This window comes from Rana temporaria, chromosome 3, assembly GCF_905171775.1.
Source record: "Rana temporaria chromosome 3, aRanTem1.1, whole genome shotgun sequence".
NCBI classification, from domain to species: Eukaryota; Metazoa; Chordata; class Amphibia; order Anura; family Ranidae; genus Rana; species Rana temporaria.
Genome location: NC_053491.1, coordinates 341127307 through 341141375, shown reverse-complemented (window position 1 = coordinate 341141375; position 14069 = coordinate 341127307). Strand labels below are relative to the sequence as shown.

The 14069-nt window shown below is 45.4% G+C and overlaps 1 long non-coding RNA gene across 2 annotated transcripts in view; it reads right to left on the bottom strand.

Moving 5' to 3' along the window:
• The window catches only part of LOC120932604, an 88354-nt gene extending 74712 nt beyond the window's left edge, over nucleotides 1-13642 (bottom strand). For both annotated transcript variants that reach the window (XR_005748019.1, XR_005748020.1), the window contains exon 1: nucleotides 13387-13642. This is a non-coding gene — a long non-coding RNA (uncharacterized LOC120932604). The remainder of the gene's footprint in view (nucleotides 1-13386) is intronic.
• Between the last annotated feature and the right edge of the window lie 427 nt (nucleotides 13643-14069).

The window sequence follows — 14069 nt, the reverse complement described above, 5'->3', positions numbered from 1 at the left end:
CTGTGTGATAACTAGTGTTGAGCAGAATATGCCATATTCGATTTCGCGATATATCTCGAATATATATTCGAATATTCGAGATATATTCGCTAAATTCGAATATTCGTGATATTTTATCGAAATTAATTGAATGCGATTTTTCGCTATTGCGAATGCGAAAATAATTGCGATTTTTTAATAACTGCGGTAGGAGCGCTCTGATTGGCTTAGAATATTCGTGATATTTTATCGAAATATCGCAACATGCGAATGCGATATTTATTGCGCAATTTCGAGATATGCTGGAGGAGCGCTCTGATTGGCTCAGAATATTCGTGATATTTTATCGAAATATCGCAACATGCGAATGCGATATTTATTGCGCAATTTCGAGATATGCTGGAGGAGCGCTCTGATTGGCTCAGAATATTCGTGATATTTTATCGAAATATCGCAACATGCGATTGCGATATTTATTGCGCAATTTCGAGATATGCTGGAGGAGCGCTCTGATTGGCTCAGAATATTCCTGATATTTTATCGAAATATCGCAACATGCGAATGCGATATTTATTGCGCAATTTCGAGATATGCTGGAGGAGCGCTCTGATTGGCTCAGAATATTCCTGATATTTTATCGAAATATCGCAACATGCGAATGCGAAATTTATTGCAGATATTTCGAAAACTGCTGTAGCAGCACTCTGAAATCGAATATGTATGATATTTTAACCAAAATACATATTGCGATTGCGATTTTTCGATCGCGCATGCGCAATTGCGCGAACAACACGCGACCATTTCCTGGAGCCTTGCCAGTTTCCCAATATTACAGCAACATGGTGGGAAGCAATTTCTCAAAGTCTGAGGAAAAGTTGCTGATTTGTGTAAGTATTTTGACCACTGTTATTTCATCATCTTCAACTGCATTTAAGTCTAGTTTAAAAGTTAGTATATATGATCAGATATTAGTATTTAACCAAAAATGTGTCTCCTGCTTTTACAAAACTACAAGTCCCAGCATGCCTGGACAGCTGCAGACACCCTGGTTGGCAAATGTGTATTTAGGCACTTTTCCTTGTTATTTAGCATAATGAATTTAAAATTTTTTTGGACATAGGACGTATGCGAACGTCCTGACTTCAGTGTCCTCAAGGCCCAAGGACGTTCGAATACATATTGCCCTTTAGATGTTGCAGAACTACAACTTCCAGCATGCCTGGGAATGCTGGCACTTCTAGTATTGTAAGTTCTGCAGGCCCACATTTTTCAGGCCTTTATGCACGGGTCTCTAAACTGTGGCACCCTAGATGCAGCAAAAGTAAAATTCTTAGCATGCACTGACAGACCGTGGCTGATGGGAGTAGTAGTTTTGCAACAGCTGGAGGTGGACTGGTCTTGAAACCCAGAGTTAGGTAACAAACCCGTAGTGTTTTGCAACCATTCTGCCTCCAGCTGGTTATTTTCTGTTGAAAAGCCTGTGGCGTGCAAAACACAACCCAAAAACTCCACCCGGTGCAAGGAAAAATTTGCACACACCTAAAGAGTGACATCACAAAAAACTGCGACGGTTGCATACGTCAGTGGTCCTCCGAAAAGGTCCCGTCTCTGACCCCCCGGGGCGTTAGGCTCCTGACAGGGAAAAGAGTTACTGTGGTCCATACAGCCGAAGCCATATGGACCCATCTCGGTCCAAGCAGCGCAATCAACACGCGAACAACACGCGACCATTTCCTGGACCCTTGCCAGTTTCCAACTTTATGATCGCAACGCAATCGCAGAGCAAGATGGTTGGAAGTAATTTCACTGTATCTGAGGAAAAGTTGCTGATTTGTGTAAGTATTTTGACCACTGTTATTTCATTATCTTCAACTGCATTTTAGTCTAGTTTAAAAGTTAGTATATATTCATAATTATGCAAATGATAATGGCTGCTATATTTATGTAAAAAAGGTGGCGACGGAAATGGCAGTATATAAAATCTGTCATGTTACCCCTGTCATTGATTAATAAGGCGAGAATGCTTCCAATTGTTGAATAGCATACATTTATGTCATATATCCATAAGGCTGTCAACAAAAGTATTACAATATACTTTGTTCTTCATCTTGCAGAAGTTCCTGGAAACAGGATACGATGAGCTGCGGAGGCAGCAAGAAAAACAGGGAGTTATAAGCTCCCTGATTGAGGAACTAGGCGAAGAACACACTCGCATGGCGATCCTCAAAAAGTGGTCCGACCTGAAGAGGCGCCAGATGAACCGGGTCAGGCGTATCCGGAATAAATATCATCCTGGTAAGTTATTGGTCACAGTTATGTTTTTTTTTCCCTAAAGTGTATTTTGTGCGTGTACTCGAGAGAGGAGCCGGACTGCAGGAGTTGGGAGTAGGCAGGCCTCCCCCAGAGGTAATCTGCCACCTTTCTCCATGCCCCGGGTGGCAATGGCGGGTGTGAGGGGGTCCTCCCACACAGACCGTCCTACCTGCTCCGCTTCGAAGCCCCACGGGGCAGAGGGACTCCCTATAAGGGAGTGAGAGGATTTGCCCGCTCAACCAGCCCCGTTAGTCCTTCGCCTCTCTTTTTAGAGACCGCATGGTCAGAGTGCGTGCATGTTAACCCAATTGCGAGTGCGTGTGTAAGTGTGGTGGTTTTTGTGGGAGGGAGGTGGGCATACTAAGCGCAGGCTTACCTCGCATAGCACACCCACCGGGGGCCGAGCTGAGACCACCAAACTCAATTCACATGTAGCCGAGAGCGGGATCCGAACCCCTAGCTGCAGAGGTGAATGGCTTGTCAGCGCAGTGGCAATCGCGTTGAGCCAGCCCGGGTCCCTTGGGGACAGTTATGGAAGGTCATATGTAATTAATGTAAGGTCAGATGTTGTTAACCAAGACGCCATGTTGTTGTAACATATATCACCACCAGCCAAGGTATTCATAGTACTGTTGGAAAAAAACATGGGACAGCAGACAGGAACACAGAAGTTATGTGGGAACATACTTTTCCCATTGCTTTGCATGGGACTTTAAACAAAAAGCCCGACCCTCACCAATGGGGTTAGTTAAGGGATAAATTAACGATCCTATACTTTAAGTGGACGTATAGATAACATGTGACCAAGTGTTATCGAAATATCTACAGCTGTTATGAAATAACATGTATTTCCCATAGAGTTGAATGGGACTTTAAAGAAAAACCCTGACCAAGGCAAATGGGGGTGGGTATGGGTTAAACCACCAATCCTATATTTGTGGCTGACATATAAGTAACCTGTGTGCCAAGTTTCATGTAAATATCTTTAGCCGTTTGGACGTGATGGTGGAACATACATACATACATGCACACACACGTTGAGTTTTATATATATAGATTCCCACTAAATTCCTGTGTTAGGCGTGGGGTTGTTATAGTAATCCTGTGTACTCCATCAAGTACTTTTTTTTAACATGAGATCGTCTGAACAAAACAAAGGAGACAAAAACAGCTCATTTTACCATGGTGGCAGCCCAGCTCACGCTCAGTCCCCTGTAGTGCCCACAAGACCCTTTAATATAACATTGTCCCATTGGTTAACTGTCTATATAAATTAATTTGTATTCATATACAATACAGTAGAGTACACAGAATTTGCATACGTCATTAGAAAACATTTTTATAATATATGAACATTGTGTTATTATAGGAGCTCCGCTACCAACTGTGCGCCCCAAGCGCACAAGGCGACAGGCCGCAGAGGAGGAGCAGGAGGAGGATGTGGAAGAGGAGGAGAGGGATGAGGAGGAGCAGCCAGGGCCATCCACATCACCACCCCCAGTTCCTGTGGAGGAGCAAGAGGAGGAGCTGCACCCCCCCCCCGAAACTTCTGGTGGAGTAGTGGGTGACGAGGAAGAGGAGCAGGATGAGACGGTTAATTATACCGTCAATCAGGAGGGTAAATATGTGCACATATATTAATAAAATTTCAACAATAAAATGTAGCTCTAAAAATGGACAGCATTTAAAGCAGGGCTGTGGAGTCGGTAGATAAATTTTTCGACTCCGACTCCTCAGTTTTATGTACTTCAGACTCCGACTCCCCGACTCCCCGACTCCGACTCCTCTGTATTAATATGCGAATGTATTTTATAGATTCCTTGAGGGAAAGAAACGCAAACTACCACAGGACTACTGGCTGGGAAGCCAACAGTCTACTGTATTGCACAGTTTAAGCAAAAGACAAACACAATGAAAACAATCAAGTGACTGGATAGTAGCAGCAGGCTTAAACATCAGGAACATGATCTTTAACAGTTCAAAAATACAGACCACATTATTTGGCTGTTTTAGAACCAAAACAAAGCTTATCTATAATGAACCCAAAAAAAAAAATATGAAAAACCTAGAAATGGTTTATATTAATCTTGAAATGTAGTTCTAGGCTTAGCAAATGCAAATAAATGCAATGTAGAGTTCTAAGGAAGAGAATTGCCTCTGCCAGATCCTCTTTCATAGAGTCTCTTAAGTCAGACTTTATTATTTTTATGGCTGAAAATAATCTTTCGTAACGGTCTTTGAAATCCAAATGTTTTTTTCTTATATCCTAACAGTTCTAAAAAAGCTAGAGGTGAAGCAAGCTGCCATGAAAAACCTCACGAAGAGAGTAATGGCAAATGAGCAGCAGATACTGTTTTTGATGCGCCAAAATCAACAACTGGTGCAACAACTGGCGAAAAACATGGATGAGGTGACAGAGCTTCAGAAGTTAATGTCCTAATTTTTTTTTTTTTTTTTTAATAAAAAATGTTATATTTTGCAAAGGTTTCATTTCTTATTGAAATTGTTAGTTTTTTAAACACATCTAACTTCACATCTAACTTCACATCTAACACATCAACATCAACATCAACACATCTAGCTTAATAATAACCGAAAACATTTTATACTATTACTAGCTGAATACCCGGCGTTGCCCGGTCTTCCTATCTTAACCTTTTGGGGAGGAAAATCATAGTAATATAAATATACCCATCTTTTATATAAGGGTGTTGGTAAGGGTTAATTTAACTGTTATATATTTTTATTTGGCATATAAGTAATATGTATAGCGGGTATTATTGAAATATCTCCAGGCGTACAGAAGTTATGTGGGAACATACATTTTCCATTGATTTGCATGGGACTTTAAAGGAAAACCCCGACCCTCACAAATGGGGGTAGTTAAGGGATAAATTAACTATCAGTGGTATCAGTGAACAGCAGTGGTAATAGGAGTATATATAGAGTGGGAATTAACTTTTTACATAGGTGTCTTGACAGAGCAGCAGCAGCAGCAGTAGTAGTAGTAGTAGTAGATACAGAGTCATATCACTTGGGCAGGAGGTGCCATGATGAACAGCAGTGGTAATAGGAGTATATAGAGTGGGAAATTACTTTTGACATAGTTGTCTTGACTGAGCAGCAGCAGCAGCAGCAGCAGCAGTAGTAGTATTAGCAGTAGTAGTTGATACAGAGTCATATCACTTGGGCAGGAGTTGCCATGATGAACAGCAGTAGGAATAAGAGTATATAGAGTGTGAAACAACTGCTGACATAGGTGTATTGACTGGGCGGCAGCAGCAACAGCAGAAGCAGCAGTAGTAGTATTAACAGTAGTAGTTGATACAGAGTCATATCACATGGGCAGGAGTTGCCATGATGTACAGCAGTCTTAATAAGAGTATATAGAGTGTGAAATAACTGCTGACATAGGTGTATTGACTGGGCGGCAGCAGCAGCAGAAGCAGCAGTAGTAGTATTAACAGTAGTAGTTGATACAGAGTCATATCACATGGGCAGGAGTTGCCATGATGTACAGCAGTCTTAATAAGAGTATATAGAGTGTGAAATAACTGCTGACATAGGTGTATTGACTGGGCGGCAGCAGCAGCAGCAGAAGCAGCAGTAGTAGTATTAACAGTAGTAGTTGATACAGAGTCATATCACATGGGCAGGAGTTGCCATGATGTACAGCAGTCTTAATAAGAGTATATAGAGTGTGAAATAACTGCTGACATAGGTGTATTGACTGGGCGGCAGCAGCAGCAGAAGCATCAGTAGTAGTATTAACAGTAGTAGTTGATACAGAGTCATATCACATGGGCAGGAGTTGCCATGATGTACAGCAGTCTTAATAAGAGTATATAGAGTGTGAAATAACTGCTGACATAGGTGTATTGACTGGGCGGCAGCAGCAGCAGAAGCAGCAGTAGTAGTATTAACAGTAGTAGTTGATACAGAGTCATATCACATGGGCAGGAGTTGCCATGATGTACAGCAGTCTTAATAAGAGTATATAGAGTGTGAAATAACTGCTGACATAGGTGTATTGACTGGGCGGCAGCAGCAGCAGCAGAAGCAGCAGTAGTAGTATTAACAGTAGTAGTTGATACAGAGTCATATCACATGGGCAGGAGTTGCCATGATGTACAGCAGTCTTAATAAGAGTATATAGAGTGTGAAATAACTGCTGACATAGGTGTATTGACTGGGCGGCAGCAGCAGCAGCAGAAGCAGCAGTAGTAGTATTAACAGTAGTAGTTGATACAGAGTCATATCACATGGGCAGGAGTTGCCATGATGTACAGCAGTCTTAATAAGAGTATATAGAGTGTGAAATAACTGCTGACATAGGTGTATTGACTGGGCGGCAGCAGCAGCAGAAGCAGCAGTAGTAGTATTAACAGTAGTAGTTGATACAGAGTCATATCACATGGGCAGGAGTTGCCATGATGTACAGCAGTCTTAATAAGAGTATATAGAGTGTGAAATAACTGCTGACATAGGTGTATTGACTGGGCGGCAGCAGCAGCAGCAGAAGCAGCAGTAGTAGTATTAACAGTAGTAGTTGATACAGAGTCATATCACATGGGCAGGAGTTGCCATGATGTACAGCAGTCTTAATAAGAGTATATAGAGTGTGAAATAACTGCTGACATAGGTGTATTGACTGGGCGGCAGCAGCAGCAGAAGCAGCAGTAGTAGTATTAACAGTAGTAGTTGATACAGAGTCATATCACATGGGCAGGAGTTGCCATGATGTACAGCAGTCTTAATAAGAGTATATAGAGTGTGAAATAACTGCTGACATAGGTGTATTGACTGGGCGGCAGCAGCAGCAGAAGCATCAGTAGTAGTATTAACAGTAGTAGTTGATACAGAGTCATATCACATGGGCAGGAGTTGCCATGATGTACAGCAGTCTTAATAAGAGTATATAGGGTGTGAAATAACTGCTGACATAATTGTCTTGACTGATCCAAAGGAGTCATGGGAGAAAATCATGTGGTCAGATGAGACTATAATATAATTTTTTGATCATAATTTCACTAACCGTGTTCGGAGGAAGAATAATGATGAGTACCATGCCAAGAACGCCATCCCTAATGTGAAGCATGGGGGTGGTAGCATCATGCTTTGGTGGTGTTTTTCTGCACATGGGACAGGGTGACTGCACTGTATTAAGGAGAGGATGACCGGGGCCATGTATTGCAAGATTTTGGGCAACAACCTCCTTCCCTGAGTTAGAGCTTTGAAGATGGGTCGAGGCTGGGTCTTCCAACATGAGAATGACCCAAAGCACACAGCCAGGATAACCAAGGATTGGCTCTGTAAGGAGCATATCAAGGTTCTGGCGTGGCCTAGCCAGTCTCCAGACCTAAACCCAATAGAGAATCTTTGGAGGGAGCTCAAACTCCGTGTTTCTCAGCGATAGCCCAGAAACATGACTGATGTAGAGAAGATCTGTGTGGAGGAGTGGGCCAAAATCCCTCCTCCAGTGTGTGCAAAGCTGGTGTAAAAATAAAAGAAATTTTTGACCGCTGTAATTGCAAAGAAAGCCTACTGTACCAAATATTAACATTGATTTTCTCTGATGTTGAAATAGTTATATTCAGCACTGTAAATACATCAGGTCCGGGGCTTCATCAGGGAATGCATGGCAAGGGACCCTTCAGCGCCCTGAACCGACGACGGGTGCCAGAAAGTCACCGCCGATCCAGGACTCATTCATCTTTATGAATGTGAGTCTGTCCACGGACTCTGTGGACAGACGGGTCCTCTTGTCCGTGACCACCCCACCTGCCGCGCTGAATGTCCGCTCAGATAGTACGCTGGAGGGGGGGCAAGACAATAACTCCAGCGCATACTGAGCGAGCTCGCGGCAGGTGTCCAATCTGGCAACCCAGTACTCCATGGGGTCGTCGGTGCTCATACTGTCAGAAGCACCGACGGACGCCATGTAGTCTGCCACCATGTGGGCCAGCCGCTGGTGGTGACTGCTGCTGCTGCTGCTGGTGGTGGTACTGGGTCGCTCGGTTTGGAAGAACATCCTCATCTCTTCCATTAGGTCCCCTGCTCGGCTGCAGCTGGGTGCAGCCACCTGCTGGGTGAGATGAGGGGGGACAACTGGAGGCCGGGGAGTTGCCTGCTCCAACCGTCTGACAATGGCTGCCTGCAGTTCCTCCATCCGGTGCTGCCTCCGGCTGGCTGGGATGAACTGCTCCAGTTTCCCCTTGCACCTGGGATCCAAAAGGGTGGCCATCCAGAAATCATCCCTCGTCTTGATGGTCTTAACCCGGGGGTCCCTCCTGAGGCATCTGAGCATGTGGGCAGCCATGGGGAAGAGCACAGCCCGCTGTGACTCCTCAATGCTGGCCAGGTGAATGAGGTGCGACTCTTCTTCCCTGAGGCGCTGCTGGTCAAACTCAGACATGCCCAACCCCCGGACTATCGGTGCCCCCAACACCGGCTCTCCCTCCTGACCAGGCCCTGACTCCGGGACGACACCAGCAACCACCTCCTCCTCCTCTTCATCATCATCCTCCTCCTCCTCCTCCTCCTCCTGGTCCTGGCCCTGGTCTCGGTGGAGCATTGCTGACTCCTCCTGCTCCACCAAGGCACTCTCCCCAGCCTCGAGCAGGCGATCTAGTGTCCTCTCCAGCATGAACAGTATTGGCAGCACGCTATTGAGGCCAATTTGCTCACTGCTGACCATCTTGGTCGCCTGCTCGAAGGAGGACAACACTTGGCAGACCTGGTTTATCTGCCCCCACTGCGCACAGGCGATGAAAGGGAGTTGTGGTGAAGCCCTCTGAGTGCCTAGTTCCATCAGGTACTCCCTCACCGCCCTTTGCTGCTCCCACAACCTCTTCAGCATGTGGAGGGTGGAGTTCCACCGCGTCACACTGTCCACAATCAGCCTGTGAAGGGGCAGATTGTACTTCCGCTGCAATTTGGACAGGGACGCGGTAGCGGTTGGGGAGCGCCTGAAGTGGCTGGCAATCCTACGCGCCTTTGCCACAATGTCACTCAACCCTGGATAAGTGCGCAGGAACTTCTGCACCACCAGGTTGAGGACATGTGCCAGACAGGGCACGTGCGTCAGACTGCCAGCATGGAGGGCGGCGAGTAGGTTGCTGCCGTTATCGCAGACAACCATACCTGGCTGGAGCCTTCGGGGTGTCAGCCACTTCTGGACCTGAGCTTGAAGTGCTTTCAGCACTTCTTCTGCAGTGTGTCTCCGGTCCCCTAAACTAACAAGCTGGAGCACGGCCTGACAGCGCACGTGCCCCACACTTGAGTAGCTACGGGGGCGCTTGCTGGGAGGCTCAGCAGCTGCGGAGACAGTGGCTTGAGGGAGACCAGCAGTTCTCCCCTGGACACCCCGGGGCGGCACCACAAGATCGGTTGCCGACGATCCCTCACCGACGCCTCGGAGGGAAACCCAATGGGCCGTGAAGCTGATGTAGCGTCCCTGCCCATGCCTGCTGGTCCAGCCATCCATTGTCAGATGAACCCTGTCGCTGACAGCGTGATCCAGCGACAGGGTTACATTCTGAACAATGTGCTGGTGTAGGGCAGGGACACCAGTCCTGGCAAAGAAATGGCGGCTGGGGACACGCCATTGGGGTTGGGCCTGCTCCAACATCTGCCTGAAGGGGTTGCTGTCAACTATGTTGAAGGGCAGCAGATGTTGGGCAATAACCCTTGCCAGGAGCCCATTGAGGGAACGCACACGTCGGTCTCCAGGGGGGAAGGGAGTGGTGCGGTCAAAGGCGTCTGAAATCGACGCCTGGCGCCGGACGGCAGTGCGGGACACAGACGTGGAGGGTGCTGTGGAAGTAGAGGTCTGGCTGCCGGTACCAGTACCTCTACTAGAGGGAGCGGGGGGGCATGACCTGCTGGAAACAGATGAAGATGTGGCAGGGGCTGCTGTACCCTGCTCACTTGTGGTGGTGGCGCTGCTACCACCACCACGCTTCATCTCCTCATACAACGCCCAGTGGTTTATCCTGAGGTGCTGGTTCAGGGCTGTGGTACCCACCCGAGCCAAACACTTCCCTCTCTTCACCCTCACTTTACAAATCCGGCAGATGGCCACGGTAGGGTTGTCTGCCACCAGGGTAAAGAAATTCCAGACAGGTGACTTCAGCACCGCCCTCCTGTCAGATGGGGTGACGCTTACTTGCACCTGCTGGGATTCGGTGCGCACAGGTGGAGCTGCCTGCTGCTGCTGCTGCTGCTGCTGCTCCTCCTCCTGACACCTCCTGCTGCCATCACCAGTGGAGACCCTGACGATGGTCTCCCTGGTGGTGACCTGGCGCACCGTTTCACCAGGGTGCCTACCTTCCCCGTCGTCACTGACGTAGTGAGCCGACGCGTCAGATGGCAACCATGATGGGTCACCCTCTTCGCCCCCAGAGATGTCAGACCAAGGGCTGAGATGTGTTGGTCTGAGGGAACCACGTGACATGGAGCCTCTAGCCTGGCTCCGCTGTCCCCTCACCCACGCCTGGGTCTGACTAGGTGCTGCTGTTTCCTGCACCAAAACAGCAGCACCAGTTTGAAGGGATGTCTCTGGGATACTGCCAGCAGGTATCCCATCCTCCTCATCCATCCCTTCAAAAAGGTCCTGACCATCAGGACAGAGCTGGAGGTCTGCCTGATGCATGGCCTCCCCCAAGAGATCCCTATCACTGTCGCTGTCGAACAGTAAGATGCTGGACTCTTGGGGGCTGGGGGGGGGTAGTACAGGCAACGGTGTAATGGTGGTACTACTGTGAGTCGGGACCGACGACTCAGTGGCACTGCTGTGCCCCATGTAGTCCACCACTACTTGAGCCTGAGATGGCAATATCGGGCGGCTGCCCGATGGGAAGAACTCCCGGATCAGGCGTACTCCCCTTGCACCCGATCCTCTACCACTAGTAGGGGCACGAGAGGTACCCCGTGCTGGCAGCGATCCAGCACTGGGAGTAACTCCCCTACCCCTACTGCCACGGCCACGGATGCCGCTCATAATTGCTGATATGTGTGTGGGGGGGTTAAACTTTATTGGGGGGGAAAATGTGAACAAAATGTGTTTTTGTGTTTTTTTTACAAGACAGGCACGCAGACAAAGACGTACACAGACAGCTACTAAACTATAAGAAAAGTAGTACACCAGACAAGGACTACAAAATTAAAGAAAAAAAAAAAAAGCACTAAACAAACACTAACTTTTTTTTTTTTTTTTTTTTTAAACACAGACACTAAACACACACTAAGCTAAGCTAGATGAAATAAATGTACACTAACAGTGTGTACACTTACTACACAAAATTTAACTAAACTGAACACAAAACTTAGCTTTTATAAAAGCTCTTTAGGGAAAACTAAACAAAATTTGAACTGAGATGCCTATCAAATATCACTGAACAGTGAACCTGCAAGATCTGACAGTAACACAAGATGAACAAAACTTAGCTTTTAGAAAAGCTCTTTTATAAAGCTCAGATCAATATGTGTTCTGAAATCTCTTGCAAATATAACTGAACAGGGAGGATTGCAGGATCAAACAGTAACACAAATGAAAAAAACAGCACAAAACAGCACAAAACGTAGCTTTGAAAAAAGCTCTTGGGTCTATTGCTTTGAAAAAAGCAGTTGATATACTGGAAAAGATCCACTGGAATCACTAAATAGCAATGCTGGTGATGATCTAAATCAATCAAGAACAAAGACACAGGAAACCAGGAAACCAGGAACACAGAAACAGCCTCCACACTCTATAGCAAGCTTCTGAATCTGCAATGAAATGGTGCTGGGAGTGAGCTTATATAATGTCCATGCAGGCAGGTTCCTATTGGTTGCTAACCTGTGACGAGTGTGGAAGGAGAACTCTGATTGGCTCTGATGCAAAAGGGCGGAGCAAATAATCGCGCAATATTCCTATTGCCGAATATTCGCATTGCGAATATTCGGCAATATAAAATGATCGCTTCAGCTACTCGGCCCAATGGCTCTAATCATACCAGCAATGCTTTCAGACGTCTATGGAGATCACTAGGATGTGATCTGTTTTAAAAATGAAACTGTAAAAATCGCTCTGATGCGGAAGATCGGGGCGAGGAAAATAATCGCGCGATATTGCGTTTGCCGAATAATCGCATTGCGATCTTTCTGGAAAATTCAATGAACGCTTCAGCTACTCGGCCCAGGGTCTCTAATTATACCAGCAATGCTTTTAGACGTCGATGGAGATATCTAGGATGTGATCTGATTCAAAAAAAAAATTGTAAAAAATCGAATATTCGGAATTGCGAATATTCACCGCGAATTTCGAAATATAGCGCGATTTCTCGAATATGCTATATTCGAGTCGAATATTCGCAATGCGAATATTCGTGAGCAACACTAGTGATAACGCCTGCATAGTTCTGGCACCAATGTTAGTCGGTCCAGTGGTGTGGAACTAGTGGAGCCCTTCCTCTCTTCTAACGGGTAAGTACCCATTGACACCAAGATTTATTTTCTTTTGCCACAACTACAAACAATCCTAACATACAATGGTGAAAGTAAAAACACTTTTCAAGTTTATTAATGATTAACCTCATAATGCCAAAGGTAAAACAAATCTTAATGCCTGAAACCAGTTTTGCAGCTTTGCCATGTGTTAGTAAAACTGTAAATATCAATGCAATGACTTAGTGTATCCAAGTGAATTATACATTTTTTTTCCAAAATAAATTGGACAATCATTTGACCAATTCTGAAACAGATTCATATACACTTAACTGACGGTTACATGAATCTGTCTACAAAACTCTTTATGAATTCCAGAGATTGCTTATAGGTTAAATCTCATATGGCAGAATATGAACATAAAAATTGCACTGTATCACTTACCTCCTATTTAATGCTTGCATAAACTAGCAATAGGTTACTACTCAGTCATGTAAGGACCCATCACAAACAATTTGGGTCCTGATCCATAGTTTAAGAAACACTAATCTAGAGCGAGAAAACCCTAAAAATGCAAGCATGCAATGAGATTCATCTTTACTACACTACACTTCTATAAGGAATAAAATAGAGACCAATAAATAATGATTTGCACAAAGTTGCCATTACCTGCGTATTAGGTACGTAGTAGGAGTTGTGAAGATTCTGCAATGTGCCAACTTTCCTGTCTTGGATTGAATCACAGGAGACGGAGGGAAGGCAGGACATTTATAAAGGAGTAAAACAGGTGATTGCGTAACTGCCACCTCCCACTATATCCTGTATATTAAGGTTGCAAGACTTACATTTGTGTTGAGAAAAAAAAGCCAGATATGGATTTTTTTAGCAGTTCTTACCAGTGGCCAGATCCATCTTAGATCTTGCATACAATGGGCATCAGCTTGTATAAGAACAGTGTATGCAAAGCCTTTTCAAAGCTTTCACTAAGCCCTTGTTTGCTTTTTGTAACTTTCAAAGTAGCCTTAACTCCAATTTGTGTATTTTAAACACACAACTAAATTGGCATCCTGCCTGTCACTTAACAGGCAGCTAGTAGACTATAGTAAGTTTGAGCACTACTTGAAACTTTAATAAAGTGCATTTATGGCCTAAACAGTTTTTAGATTTTGATAGAATACAGCAGAGGTGGTCAACTTGAAAATTATTGGGGGCCCCAAGTGCACACCTAGAGGGTCACACAATAGCAGCTTTATGAATATGTAAGTAAAACCTTGGACAAAGGAGTGTATGTGGACGTGGTATACTTGTGTAGCAAGGTCCTGGGGCCTAATGGTGACCTCCAGAGTTAGATA